We start from the raw sequence: 14,801 nt of genomic DNA, 5'->3' as shown, positions 1-14,801 counted from the left end.
GAGGCCTCTAGTTCCTCAGTTGAGATTCATATTAGTATTGATCTAGTGTCTTCACCTATATAGAGTTCAAGCCCAAGGGGGAGATGTCCAAGAAAATGGTAATGAGACTGTTAGAAGTAAAGTTCCTCTAATTGAAGATGTAGAGCCAATTGAAGAAATTGAAGCATCTCTAACACCACCAGTTGAGACCCAAGTGAGAAGATCTACAAGAGACTGTCATCCCTCTAGTAGATACAGTACAAATGAGTATGTTATGCTTAGTGATGGGGGAGAGCCAGAAACATATGAGGAAGCTATGCAACATGAGAAAAAGCAAGAGTGGCTTGGAGTCATGCAGGAGAAGATGTGTTTCTTGTGTGAGAACCACACCTATAATTTGGTGAAGCTTCCAAAGGGCAAGGAAACACTCAAGAATAAGTGGGTGTGCAAGTTCAAGACTGAAAGTAATAGCTCACAATCAAAGTACAAGGCAAGGTTGATTGTGAAGGGGTTCAGTCAAAAGAAAGGTATTGACTTGGAAGAAATTTTATCTCTAGTCGTAAAGATGTCATCCATCAGAGTTGTGCTTGTTTTAGCTGCTAGTCTAAACCTAGAGGTGGATGATAAGTGCTTGTGCGATATGAATGCGAAGCGTTCATTCCTTCTGTTGAGCATTACTTTTCTCAGGTTTTACACTAATATGTGTGTTTTTATGTTACTTTCGTGCAGGTAGGGTTGTGAGGCCAAGTATAAAGGAAAGAAGCCAATGTGGATTACAATGCACCGATTTTGTAGGAAATCTTGCTAAGGTTCAAACACGAAGACATAGGTCAATGTGAGATGCTAGAGTGTGTGCCAATATCCTCGTATTCAAGTTGGCACATCCATTTGGAGGGGCACAAAGGCAGTCACACTCGAGCATTCCGACTTATGCACATAGAACAAGAGCTTCACCAACGTGCCTATCATTGAAGATGCAAGTGATCCACAACGTGAATGTGTGCCCGTTTGCGTTACTCCGATGAAAGTATGGATTCAGGAAGCTATTCAAGCCGGATACTGTAGCAGAGCACTGTAGAAACACGGTAGAAAGTACTGTAGCAGCACTGTTCACAGCCGGCCGAGAAAACAGGAGTTCAGAGGATCACACGAGCGTGTGGAAATTATCCACGCCCGTGTGGAAATTCCCCACAGGCGCGTGAAACACCCACGCCCGTGTAGTCGCCCGATTCCAGCCCTATTTAAAGCCGAATCAACCCCGATTTTAGTATTCTTTTCTCCATCTTTTCCCCAACTTGAGAGAGGGCTTCGGCTAGGGTTTCGGTGGGTAGTGGCCAAGGTTTTTGGAGAGGTTCTATGGCTCCGACATCGTCATTCCTTAGGGAAGAAGGTTGGTAGGGAGGTTCCGGCGGGCGTATCCTATCTTGGGACGAGGGAATCCTTGGATGACGAGTAGAGGACTTTCCACAAGACCATCGACACGACTATCGAGGGGGTTTCTTTATGGATTCATTGCTTTTACATTCTATTTCTTTGATTGTACTTAGCTCCATGGAGAGCTAAACCACTAGTGGGTACTCGGGTTTTGTGAACCCTAGGATGTATTTGTTTCTGTGAACCTCTTTATTATGCTTTCAATAAATTGATGTTTATTGTGAGTTCCAACCTTGAATGCTTGATTGTATGAGCATTTCCCCTAGAGTGACACTAGGGTTGAGAATTCTTGTTGGTAACCTTGTGAGTGAGTGACACACCACGAGCGTTAGACGAAGCTAAGTTGGAGAGGGTTGAGAGGGTGAATCGAGAGGTACAGGAGCGTCCCCTTTCCCCTCCGGCGTGATAGATTCTACCTCCGTTCCTCGAGTTCTTTGCGGTTATAATAGAGTGAATGGTCTAAGGGATGAACTTCCGCTGGGGCTTAGTTGCGCGTGCAACGGAGTGAAGCGTTGAGGTGATCTTAATATCTAGGGCTCAATTGTGATTAGGGACCTTCCACCTGAACCAAAGGGTTAGGTCTATAATAAGGAAGAGATTTATCACTTGGAATCCCTAGAGCTCATTGCAACTCTATGCGAGTGCGAGGTGTTGAGATTGTTCGATTTCTCCTCCGGGACATGTATAGAGTTAGGCATAGTTGACCATAGATTTGGGACTATGTAATTAAGGATTTCCACGACTCACCATTGCATTGATTAGGAAGCATAATAGAGGGTTCTTGCACTTGAAACAATTATCTTAGGCGGAGCATTATCAGGGTACCCCATCTTTATCGATTGCCTTACCCCCTTCTTTACTTTTGCTCTCTTACTTGTTGCTTTTACTGTTAAGAATTGAATCATTGTCACACTCATTATCATTGATCTTTTACATAGCTAAGAATTGAATTAAGTATTTTTATTCCCTACTCCCTGTGGATTCGATACCTGCTCACACGGGATTATTACTTCAACAAACCCGTGCACTTGCGGGATATACGTAAGGGGATCTTGTCAGTGGAACAACTTGATGTGAAAATTACATTTCTTTATGGTGATTTAGAGGAGGAATTATATATATGGAGCAAATGGAAGGAGTCAAAGTTAAGGGAAAAGAGAATCTAGTGTGCAGGTTGAAAAAGAGTTCCTATGGACTCAAACAAGCACCAAGGCAGTGGTATAAGAAGTTTGATTCCTTTATAATGACTCAAGGATGCACTAGAAGTTCTGTTGATCATTATGTGTTTGTGAAGAATCACTCAAATGATGACTTCATTATTCTTTTGCTCTATGTTGATGACATGCTTATTGTTAGTCGTGATGCTAGTAAGATTGAAGACCTAAAGAGACATTTATGCATGTCCTTTTCTTTGAAGGACTTAGGTAAAGCAAAACAGATTCTTGGTATGAAAATCTCCCGTGACAGGATGAATAGGAAGTTATGGTTATTTTAAGAAAAGCACATTGAGAAGATTCTTGAGAGGTTCAATATGAAGGATGCGAAGGCTGTTTGTTCTGCACTTGCAAGTCATTTTGAACTTAGCTCAGGTCAATGTTCTTTAAGTGATAAAGAGAAGGAGGACATGAGCCGAGTTCCTTATGTATCGGCTGTTGGCAGATTGATGTATGCCATGGTGTGTACGAGGCCAGATATTGCTCATACTGTTGGTGTTGTGAGCGAGTTTACATCAAATCCAGGGAAAGAACCTTTCGGAATGCAATGAAGTGGATTTTGAGGTATCTAAGAGGTACTTCCCGGGTATGTTTGTGTTTTGGTAAAGGTGAACCTATTTTGTATCGGTACATAGATTTAGATAGGGCAGGCAATGTGGACTTTAGAAAATCGGGTTTCGGGGGTTCATGATGACTTTTGCGAGGGGTAGGTCTGTTTCTTGGCGATCAAAGCTGCAGAGTGTGTTGCATTATCCACCACGAAGCTGAATATATTGTAATTCTTGAGGGTTGCAAGGAGGCTTTGTGGATGAAGAAGTTTCTTGAAGAATTGGGTACACAACAAGAGAAGTATATTGTCTATTGTGACAGTCAGAGTGTCATCCATCTCTCCAAGAATTCAACATTCCATGTGAAGTCCAAGCATATCAATGTTAGATATCATTGGATTCTCGATGTTCTTGAAGCCAAAGAGTTGTACTTGGAGAAGATACACACTAGTGAGAATGGGGCTGATATGTTCACCACGCATTTGCAGCATGTCGGGTAAGATCAAGGTTGGTAGAACCCCCCAAATGGTTACGAGGTGAAGAATTGTTGGGTCCAGTCTATTTGTTGGGTTGGATGAATAATTGGGCTCCAAGTCAATGATGATCAGAAAAAAAATGAAGCTAGGTCAATAGTGGAGATGATGGAGGGCAAGTAGGTAACTTCACAAGGTGAAATTCTCTCATTCTTTTGGAATGAGAATGTGCCATCTTTAGTGGTGTGATTTTGTGTGTTCATCCTGAGAAAGAGAGAGAGAGAGAGAGAGAGAGAGAGAGAGAGAGAGAGGAAAAGAGGTTGAATGGGAAGAGAGGGCTAGGGCAAGGCAATCGGACGACGAAACATCGCCGGATCTCACTCAAACTCCGGGAGAGGACCTTGTAAGAAGCACTACCTATTGATTAGGTTTGATTCTTCCTTTTACCCCTACTTGGTGTTTGTTAGCCATCTTGATGATGATGATGATGTTTGTCAATGAGAATTCCTCTCTTATGAATGCCTTTGCCCTTGTGTATGTTAACTTCTAGTTAGCTAGAGAAGATCCATTATAACTCATTATTGACCTAGTGGATGCATGTTTAAGAGGCTCTAAAGAGTCGCATGGTTTTTCCCTCGATTTGTAGGATTTCCATGATAAAAATCATTGTCTTGAATCTTTGTATGCTTGTTCATCTGATTCTAACAAGAATTGGGGGATTTAATAGTGTTTTGAGCTTGTTTTGAAGCTTTGAAGATTTGTAGATACTTGGGAAGACCTTTTGTAGCCTTGATAAGTGCTTGAGTGAACATGTTTTTATGCATGTTTTACATACATTGAGCATCATATTTTATTCGGTTTATGTCTCATTTCGTGTATTGGGTGTTCTTTTATGCATATAGGTTGTGAAGCCATTAGGATTTCAAAAGGGAGCGAAGATAGGCTATCATGGCATAATATTGGGAGTTCTTGTACAAATCAAGTTGGAAGACACAAGAGGAGTTCGTGTATGAGGAGATGTGTGCCAACTTCCATAGTTTTGCAAGCCAAGTTATTAATGGAAGGGCACAAAGGCAGCCATGTCTCCACATTCCTCCTCTTTGTAAAGATTTCAAGACCTTTCAAGACGCATTGATGAAGGAAAAGCCGTATAGCCTACCATATGATCGTGTGCCCGATCGTGTGGCCTTAAGAGGAGATTGTTTATCATCGCGTTTGTGGAAATCACTGAAGCAAAAATGCTGTAGCAGAATTACTGTAGTAGAATTACTGTTCATGGAAATTCCTGCAGCCCACGCGGGCGCGTGGGGGCACGTGACAGAGGCGTTGTGAGGCTATAAATAAACCTTTTGGCCGATTCTAAAGGGATTTTTTCCGGAGCTTTGAGCATAGACATTGAGAGAGAGGCGGCTAGGGTTTGAGGAGAAGGTCTTCGCCAATTGAGAGGGAGTTCTTCACCAACTTTGATAGGTTCCTTCGACGTCATAGCATCTTGGGGAGCCATTGGCGACCTAGCTTCGGAGAGGAACCCTTCAAGACGTAGAACTACCAATCAAGGCCAATCCGCGCAAATTCGAGGGGGTTTTCTCTATGGGTTTTATTGCTTTTCATTGTATCCATTATTGTTTTTTAACTAGGCCCATGGAGGGCTAAACCCTAGTGGGTATTTGGGCATGTGAACCCTAAGATTTATATTTTGAATTGATTCTCTTAATGCTTCTAGTTAATCCGAGTTGTCTTGAGTTTTAATCTTGTGATTTAATTGCTTGCTAGTGTTGTTAATCCTTGTGGTTGATTTACATTGCATGATTTAATACTTTGATGTGAGAGGTCTCCATTAGAGTTAGAATTCCAAGATTAAAAGAGGGTTGAGAGGGTGAGCCTTGAGATGGAGGGAGTGTCCCCTTTCCCCTTCGATTGAGTGTTTCCTATCTCCGTATTCCATATTCTCTTTGCAACCATATTTGGTGTGAGGCGTGAGATTGCTCGATTTCTCCGCCCGGGACCTTGTAGGGGTTAGGATCCTTCGCCGGAATTAGGGGTTGGATCTACATTTAGGAATCGGTTTCACTCTTAGGTTTCCTTATAGCATAATCGCGGTCATATAGGGTGTGAAGTGTTGAGATTGGTCGATTTCTCCACCGGGACCTTGTAGGGGACTAGTGCCTTTTGCTTGGAGACAAGGATTGGTTATCGTTGGATTACCTCGACTCATTAGACTCGATTCTAGAGCATTTAGTGAATCTTGAGCTTCAAGGAAGATCTTAGGGGGATCATTGCCCGAATACCTCATCCTTAGTGATTGAGACTCTTCTACTTTATTTCTTGCATACTCGTTTGCTTTGCTTGCAATTAGTTCACTTCATCATATTAATTGATTCCGACTAGATAATTGAGAAGTGGTTATTACTAATACTTCCGTTCCCTGTGGATTCGACTACCCACTCACCGGGGTAATTATTACTTCGACACCCGTACACTTGCGGTTTACACGCATATTTACACGTGTCAAGCCTCAAGGACATTGTTCAAAGTTTTTTACAGCTTATGCGGGCTACATATAGGGGGCTACATAAACAGTAATTCTGCTACATTGCGATGAATAGTACTTGTGAACAGTACCTTTACTGCAGTACCCCCTGGTAGACAGAAAGGCTCGCTGGCAAGCTTGCACCTGCATAGGATCGCCAGTGAGGTTCATGGGCAAGCGTGCACCTGCATACCGCCCGTACGTAAATAGTAACAGTGCTACAATGCCGATTAACAGTAATATTGCTACAGTGACTTCCGCAATTTTCATTGTTTCTAAAACCGAAAACCCCCAGCATAATAAGATGTCAGTAAAGTTAAGGCAACATGAATTTATAAAACACGACACTGCATGGAACGTGAAATCAGATGAATATGAGTCATTTCCTCAAAAAAAAAAAGTATAGCTCTGATTCTTTACTCAAAAAAACCCTAGCTAATATCAGTATAAAATACACAGCTAAATATAGAACTCATGTAGAAGAAAAACTACTGAGAACATAATATATTTTTAAGCATGTCTTTTATTCAGACTGGTTATCCATAAGCTTTTCTATGTAATACACCAAAAGCTTTCAAATTTACATTTCATCTCTTATAATAGGTACCTATAACTCACAAATTTCATATAAAGCCTCATGATAATTTCATATGAACTTCTTCAAAAACTCAGCCACCACAAGCTCGGCTCTCTTGTCTTTACTAATAGCTTTAACTCACTAATCTCTTTGTCAATGTCCTATATTATACACGTGCAAAAGCATATTTAGTGAGAAACAAAAATTGCACTCATTCCAAAATGGAAGTTGTTCGAGTGTAGGAAGAGTGTGCTTATTTATATTCTATAAGACAAAAGTATATATATATATATATTTATATATTTAAAATTAGTATTACAAAAGGAACATTATTAGATGAACTTTGTATATTGTGAAATATGTGCCAATCATTTGATTTTGAAGGGCAACAGGGAACCGGTACAATCAATGAAAGTAACTAGCAATAGGCTCAGGAAAGGTATTTGATAAGAGAATGTACAACCATTTGAATCAATAATCCTTACTTAAAACCAGAATATATTTTTTCTGTCTTTATCACCGAGATAAATGCTCATTAACCTTCCATATCAAACAAAATGTGACTTCTCTTACCATTATGAAAATACAATTCTCTTACACTATCACGTACAATGATTTGTTTCTTATATTAAAAATAAAGACCATGACATGGTTGTGACATGGGTCGCTAAAGAAAATGGTTTCAAGTTTGAATCATTGTGTATTTGAAAAACCACTGATTGAGAGAAATCTGCCTCACCCTAGATTAATTTTTGGCCTGTCGCTTCTAGATAAACTATGCATCATAGGAAAGCACTTTCATCTCATCCCCAAGAGTGGCATGGTAGCCACTTGGCACTTTCCACAATGTAAGCATCTTAGAAATTGTTTTTAAGAACCAAGAAAATATTTGTCTTTTACATTTTAAATAATTTATAGATCCTACCTTAGTAGAATCCAGTTAGTTCGGCAACATCAAAGTTTATGTTATGTTATTAATATACCACTGATCAATACACATTACATGCGCAACATCAAGGGTTAGCAAAATCCAGTAGGTCAGGCAACCAAGAAAATATTTATCTTTTACCATTGTGCATCTTATGTTATTCATATACCACTGATACACATGAACTGTCTCATGAGTAAAGAACAAGCACTTCAAGGCAATAGTTATCCAACATAACAAAGGAAAATTTGCCAAAGGTTATTGATGTCATTTGATAAAGATATAAGTTGATGAAAAAGTACTTAGATGAAAAGCCAAAGGTTGCTACCTCCATAAATTGCACAATGAAATCTATAAGCTTGTGCTTTTACATATCTTCACAGTGGTAGTTTGTGATGAGAAAACTAAGATCATAACCCTGTAAGAGCGACAGCGAGTGAGAGTTCAGATCATAATCTCAATACAAAGGTCATCCACATTAAACAATTCAGTTAGAATAAATATCAGCTTTATTATAAAAAGTTGAGAAAAGGAAAATACTATTTCCTTCAATAAAATAAGAGTTGAAAATCCCACCCTCCAATCTAAACTTAATAATGAAAAACACCTACACTAGCTTTCCCTAAGAACTTGGAATGCCTCTGCCCTCATTGACAAAAACCTGAGAAACATTTTTGCCAGTATGTTTTCATGTTCATCTGCCTGCTTAACCTGAACAAACAAAATAAAAAACAAAAAAAAGATCAGCAATAACCTATATGATTGAAGAATCTCATCACCATAGAATTGAAGCTCTACATTCAAAAGCGGTTAGAACCTTGACACATATAATATGCTAAAGGAAGCATACAAGTTAAAAACTAAAGGAATCATCTAGATGTTATTTTTTTACTCATCATTCTTGACATGTATATGCTTTTTCTTTCATCTATTCTAATTTGTAGGGCTTCAATTTTGGTTTGTTGCACCTTGATAAGTGGTTGTGTATAAGTAATATGAAGTATTATTTTTTTACATTGAGCATTATTTTCTCAGATTTTATCTCTTATTCATGTGTATTTGTGTTCTTTTGTGCATGTAGAGTTGCGGAGAAAAAGGTGGATCAAAAAAAGCAAAACTAGATCATGGACCTGATTGTGGTGAAGTTTATGGATCCAACAAAGATGAAAACATGAGTTGTGCTTAAAGACACATGGGTGTGTGCCAATCTCCATTGTGTTCAAGAGAATATACAAAGTAAAAGGGCACAAAGGTAGTCATACTCATTTGTTCCAAATTATGCAACATTAGCAAGATCTTCATCAATGTGGTTTCATGAAAGACATAATGCGATCTACCGCATGGATGTGTGGCCATTCATGTGGCCTCAATGAAAAGAGTGGATTCAGGAGCAGTTTGGGCGAAGTACTGTAGGAAGTACTGTTAACAGCTCATAGGAAACCAATTCCTAGAAATCCACATGGCCATGTGGAAATTCCACAATCTCGTGTGGATCCCCAATTCCAGTCCCCATAAATACCACATTTGGAGAATTATTGAAGGATCCTTTTCCTAACTGACACGCCCAAATATGCGTGTAAACCGCAAGTGCACGGGAGTTGAAGTAATAATACCCGGGTGAGAGGGTAGTCGAATTCACAGGGAATAGTGCTTAGAATCACCAAGATTGCTATTTAACTAGAATAAAAATCTGTTGAAAGTGATGTGAAACCAAACTCAGTGAAAATGAAAATAAGAAAAGATAAAGGAGGCGCAAGTAAAAGATAGGGAGGCAATCGACGATAAATGGGGTACCCGGATATTGTTCCGCCTAGGACAATCATTTCAAGTGCAAAACCCCCTATTATGCTTTCTAACTAATACATTAATGAGTCGTGGAGATCCTTTAATACATGGTCCCAAATCTAATGTCAACCATGCCTAACTCTATATTTGTCCCGGAGGAGAAATTGAATAACCTCTCAACGTCTCACTCGTATAGAATTGCAATGAGTTCTAGGGATTCCAAGTGATAAAGCCTACTCCTGTGTATAAACCTAACCCTTTGGTCGGTGTGAATTTTCCCTAACCACAATTAAACCGTAGGTGCTAAAATCACTTCAACGCTTCACTCCGTTGCACTCACAACTAAGTCCCGGCGGAAGGTCATCCCTTAGCCCATTCACTCTATTATGGCCGCAAAGAACTCTTGGAACGTGAAGGTAGGATAGATCACAGCGGAGGAGAAAGAAGACATGCCACTACCTCTCGACTAACTCTCTCAACCCTCTCCAATCTAGCTTTGTATAACACTCGTGGTGTGTCACTCACTCACAAGAGTTACCAACAGAACTCTCGACCCTAGTGTCACTCTAGGGAGTATTCAAACAATCTAGCCTACAAGATTTGGAACTCCAATAAACATCAATTAATTGAAAGCATAATAAAGAGATTCAATGAAAGCGAATACATCCTAGGGTTCATAAATACCCAAGTACCCATTATGGGTTTAGCTCTCCATGGAGCAAAAATACAATAGATAATGAAATCAAAAGTAAAAGAGATGAAAATCCATGAATAAAAACCCCCTTGTGTTCATGTCCCAAAGGTCTTATGGATCGGCCGCGTTTTCTTGAAAGGTCCCCTCGTCAAACCTAATGCACACCTCGTCGGATCGGTGTGGATGTGAAAGCTCCACCAATAGCTCTCTTCCGAAGGAAGCTGGCGATGTCAAAGGCAGTCGAAACATCTCCAAAGCCTTGCCAAAACCTCTCCAAACCCTAGCCGCCGGTGCCTCCAAAGATGGGGAAATGTGGAAGAAAAGATAGGGGAAAAGATGAAGAAATCGGGTCTGAATCAGCGGCTTTTAAAAGGGCTAGGATGCAGGGCATTCTGCAGTGCGTGTGGAATTTCCCACCCTGAGTGTGAATTCTAAGAATCTGATTTTCTAGGACGGTGAGCAAGTAATTACTACGAGTGAAATTGCTCACGAGTAATTATTTATTTTTGTATTTTGTAGGCTCTTCCATTCCTAATAGAGGCAAGCCTCCATTATTAATTACCCTAGGCTGAAGTCTTAGGAACCTCCAGATTAAGGGCTCAAGTACAAGTAAAAGGGAAGAAAATATATGAATTATAAATTTTGTTATCCATTATATATATATATATATCATATATCGTTGCCACTTATATTACTTTGTTGTTGTTTTTGAGATATATATCTCCTTTGCCATCATAAAGCTTGTATATTTTTCTAGAATTTGCTACCGTCTTGAGACGAGTATTCTTATCATTGCTTTTGGATGAGTATACATTTTGCGATATATATATATATATACTCATCATATCCATCCCCATGTGCATGGTGGGGCCCTTTTTTATTCATTTTTATTTATTTTTATCTTTGCTTGGGATCAGGATTTTTTCATAAGCATGCTTGTTCTCTTCATTATCCTGTGACTATCTTGATTGTGAGAGTGACAACACTAAAGTAGAGAGGTATGCAAGAGCAACTGCAAGTATTTGGTTGGGACATGCACATGCATGTATATCTAATCACCACAAAACTAAGCCCACTTAAACCTTTGCTAATATAAAAATCCATAATGGCCTCATTTTTCCTTCCATGTGTCACTTTCCTAGACAACATCACAGCCCTCTCAGTTAATCTTTTTCGAGTTGTGAGAACTTTGATTTTACACACTAATATATCCCTCAAACAAAAATATATATAGTTGCACCAATTCTATATAATATCTGCGAGTCGAGACATCTCCATAAGAGAGAGGATAAATCTCAAAATTTTTAATATCTTGCTTTAACCATCAAAATGGTCATTCTAGTGCACATCGTTTTTGTACATCATGAACACATTCTTTATATCCAAAAATGGTCATTCTAGTGCACATTCTCATTTATTGTTGTTATTCATTTTTATCTCATAGAACACATTGCATGCTTCTATATCATATATATATATATATATATATATATATATATATATATATTCACGTGAATAATTGTGAATGTAAGGATATTTTTAAAGCTGCATGCTACTACCATTCCTTGAGCAGCGTCATAAGGCGACATCAAGCATATTGTTCTTGGGATAGGTATATATATATATATGTATATATATATTAGGCCCTTTTTATTTTATTTTTATTTTTATTTTTGCATATATATATATATATATATATATAGGACCATCACCAACTTCATGCTGACATAGCGATGCTTTAAAAGACTATATATATATATATATATGTTCATCAAACTTGTTTGTCTACTTTTTATGAAATTTTTGGGGGTTCAAAATATGACTATCATATGGGGTTTCCTTTTATACAATTATAGACATAATGAGTTGCGTTTCCTTTTGAGTGTCGATTCATTGAAGCTAATCACGTCAATGTCTTAAAAAGGTATACACTATACATGAAGGCGGTCCCACCACGGTATTTTAAGTATGAGGCTATGTGTTCATTTTGATATAGCTGCTAGTTCAAACAATGTCATCATGACCGGTGTCTTACGATCCAATGAACCATACCTTCCCATTAAATTCCTATACAACTTTCACGAGCATCATCGGGATTATCCTCCATCATTTTAAGATTATCTTCAGTATATTCGAGAAATTCTTTACAAATACCTTATTAAACTTTGCCATATTTACAACATCTTTTCATTACTGAAAGGAAAAAGCATGTCATTAAAGCCCTCTCTATTGCATTTTGGGCTGGCTCCTTTTTCTTCATATTGAACGAAAACCACGACCTTATGGTCGACCAGCGGAGTTTCTTGAGATTTACAAATGTGTATTCAAGCGCATCCCTCCACTCCATCAACCATTTTGTCCAGGTGTGTACGAGTTTTCCTTGACAATTGAGCTTCTAACACTTGAAATATTTATTTTTATTTATTTAGTTATTTATTTATTTTTGAGTATAACTCTTACCAAAATCCATTTTTGTGTGCATAATGTGAGTTGTTTACACCATCAACTTCCTCTCATACTTGAGGCAGTTACTTCTAAGCATCCAAGGCATATTGCCTTAGCGTTCATAAGTGATTTGTTGTTCTTTGGGTTCTTGATGGGCTACTGTATTGTTGGCTTCAAGCTAAAGAGTTCTTTTATTTTGATTAGTACTCCCATGACATCTGACACGCCACCACTCATTCTGGAAGGCGGAGATGATGGCGTCGAGGCTTTTAGTGTGGGAAGATCGAGGTGACGAAACGGTACCTATCTGTGGGAGATGGAGGCCTTATGAATGCCGATCGGCCTCGTCTCTCAATGTCTGATATCTCTGCGATCGTGATGGTGCTCTAGTTCTAAGATTTGCATTTCCTCCTTGGGCATTTCCATCTTTGATGAGCTTGATATCTCCAGTATTCTCAACAAACATCTTAGTCTTGAGAACATCTTGAAGGCTTTTGGCGGCATTGGCGACGGCTCGACATCCGACAATGACATCGGGTAATGGCTTTCTGCTCAGCGACATCAAGTGGCGTTGGCGACGGCGTGACGGCGCGGTGCGGCTGCATGCGCATCATTTGCACCAGCGTCTGCCGCGCGATGGCTGCGGTGGCGGGCGGCGGACATCAGCGGCCAATAGGGTGGCGGTGGTGGCGGGCGGCAACAACGAGGCGTGGCGGCGACAACCTCTCTTCTTATATATATATGTATATATATTTATATAGTCGAGAGAGAATAACAACCTTGTTCTCTACGCCTCCTTCTTACATCCTTCTCTTGCTTTCGTTCTTCCTCTTCTTCTTCTTCTCTCTCCTCAGATCTCTTCTCTCCTTCCATCTCTTTTTATATTTGTCCTTCCTCCTCGTTCTTCTATCATCTTCTTCTGATTCCGTCTCTTTGGTTTGAGTTTCCTCTTTTCTTTCTCTCTGTTCCTTAAGTCTTCAATCTTCAATTTTCTCTCTTAGGTCTCCAAACTCTCTCCGGTTCTCCTTAACTTCTCAGCTCGTTCTTTCCCTTGCGCTCTGCGTGCTCGATCCTGCGCTTCCTCCTTGGTTGCGTTCTTTGGCGAATCCCCTTTTTAAAAGACTGCGTAGTATACGCGGTTCCCACCGATCGTGCTAATCGTGAGAACAGATCGTTATGAAGGGCGTGGAGCAATTGCCCGGTTGCTTTTCTGGTGTGCCGTGGGTGCATAGACACAGAAGACCATGACGAGCACTCTTGTTGTCAGGATTATTTCATTTCAACATATGTATATATTTTATGATTTATATTTGATTCGAGGATGATCATGCTGACACACTTTTCAAGCCTACTGACTATTATTATTATTATTATTATTATTATTATTATTATTATTATTATTATCTCATCAGTATTTTATTTTGTTTTAATTTATTATATTTTATATACTATGATTTTAATTTAAATTGTATGTTTTATTTTATCTTCCTCGGTTTGATTTATATATGTATATATTTTATAAGATATCTGATTTGGATATTTATTTACTTGTTATTATCTTTATCAATACTATATATATATATTATTATTTTATTTATTATATTATTTCATTTTACATTTTATTATTATTTATTATTATTTGTGTTCATTTATTTTATTATTATTATGGATTTAATTTATATATATATAAATTTTCTATGTTTATATTATCTATGTATCATTATTATTATAATTAGTATTTATGATTATTGACTGTGAAATTGCCAAAAGCACCTCTAAGTTTGGATTATTGCCCGAAAACTTACGATTGATTTTACGCTCCCCAAAAGCACTTTCCTTTTTATTTCCATGCTTCAACCCCCAAAGCATGTATAGCGGATGTCAGCGTGTTATTTTAAAATTTTATGGACAAAATATGTCTTTGCGTGGAGTACGTGACTTTATGACCATTTCGGCGGTATGAGAGGAGGTATGTGGGGTTTGCGTTTTCGTAGGGTCACGCAAGAGGAATTCTAGTGGAAAGCCTTTAGTTGTCGTCGACTAGAGGTCTTGAGGTTAAACCATTTCGGTAAACATCCTCGTTGTCTCTCGCAAGTAGCGACCTACATAGTCGTGCAGTTTCCACTTTTCCGCGGCGTCTCGAGAAGGAAGTCCCCAGCCTTAGTAGTTGGCATTTCGTCGGTTTCTGAAACTA

Source organism: Dioscorea cayenensis, chromosome 10 (genome assembly GCF_009730915.1).
Source record: "Dioscorea cayenensis subsp. rotundata cultivar TDr96_F1 chromosome 10, TDr96_F1_v2_PseudoChromosome.rev07_lg8_w22 25.fasta, whole genome shotgun sequence".
Taxonomy (NCBI): domain Eukaryota; kingdom Viridiplantae; phylum Streptophyta; class Magnoliopsida; order Dioscoreales; family Dioscoreaceae; genus Dioscorea; species Dioscorea cayenensis.
The sequence above is the reverse complement of the archived record's forward strand: the minus strand, read 5'-3'. Positions refer to the sequence as shown.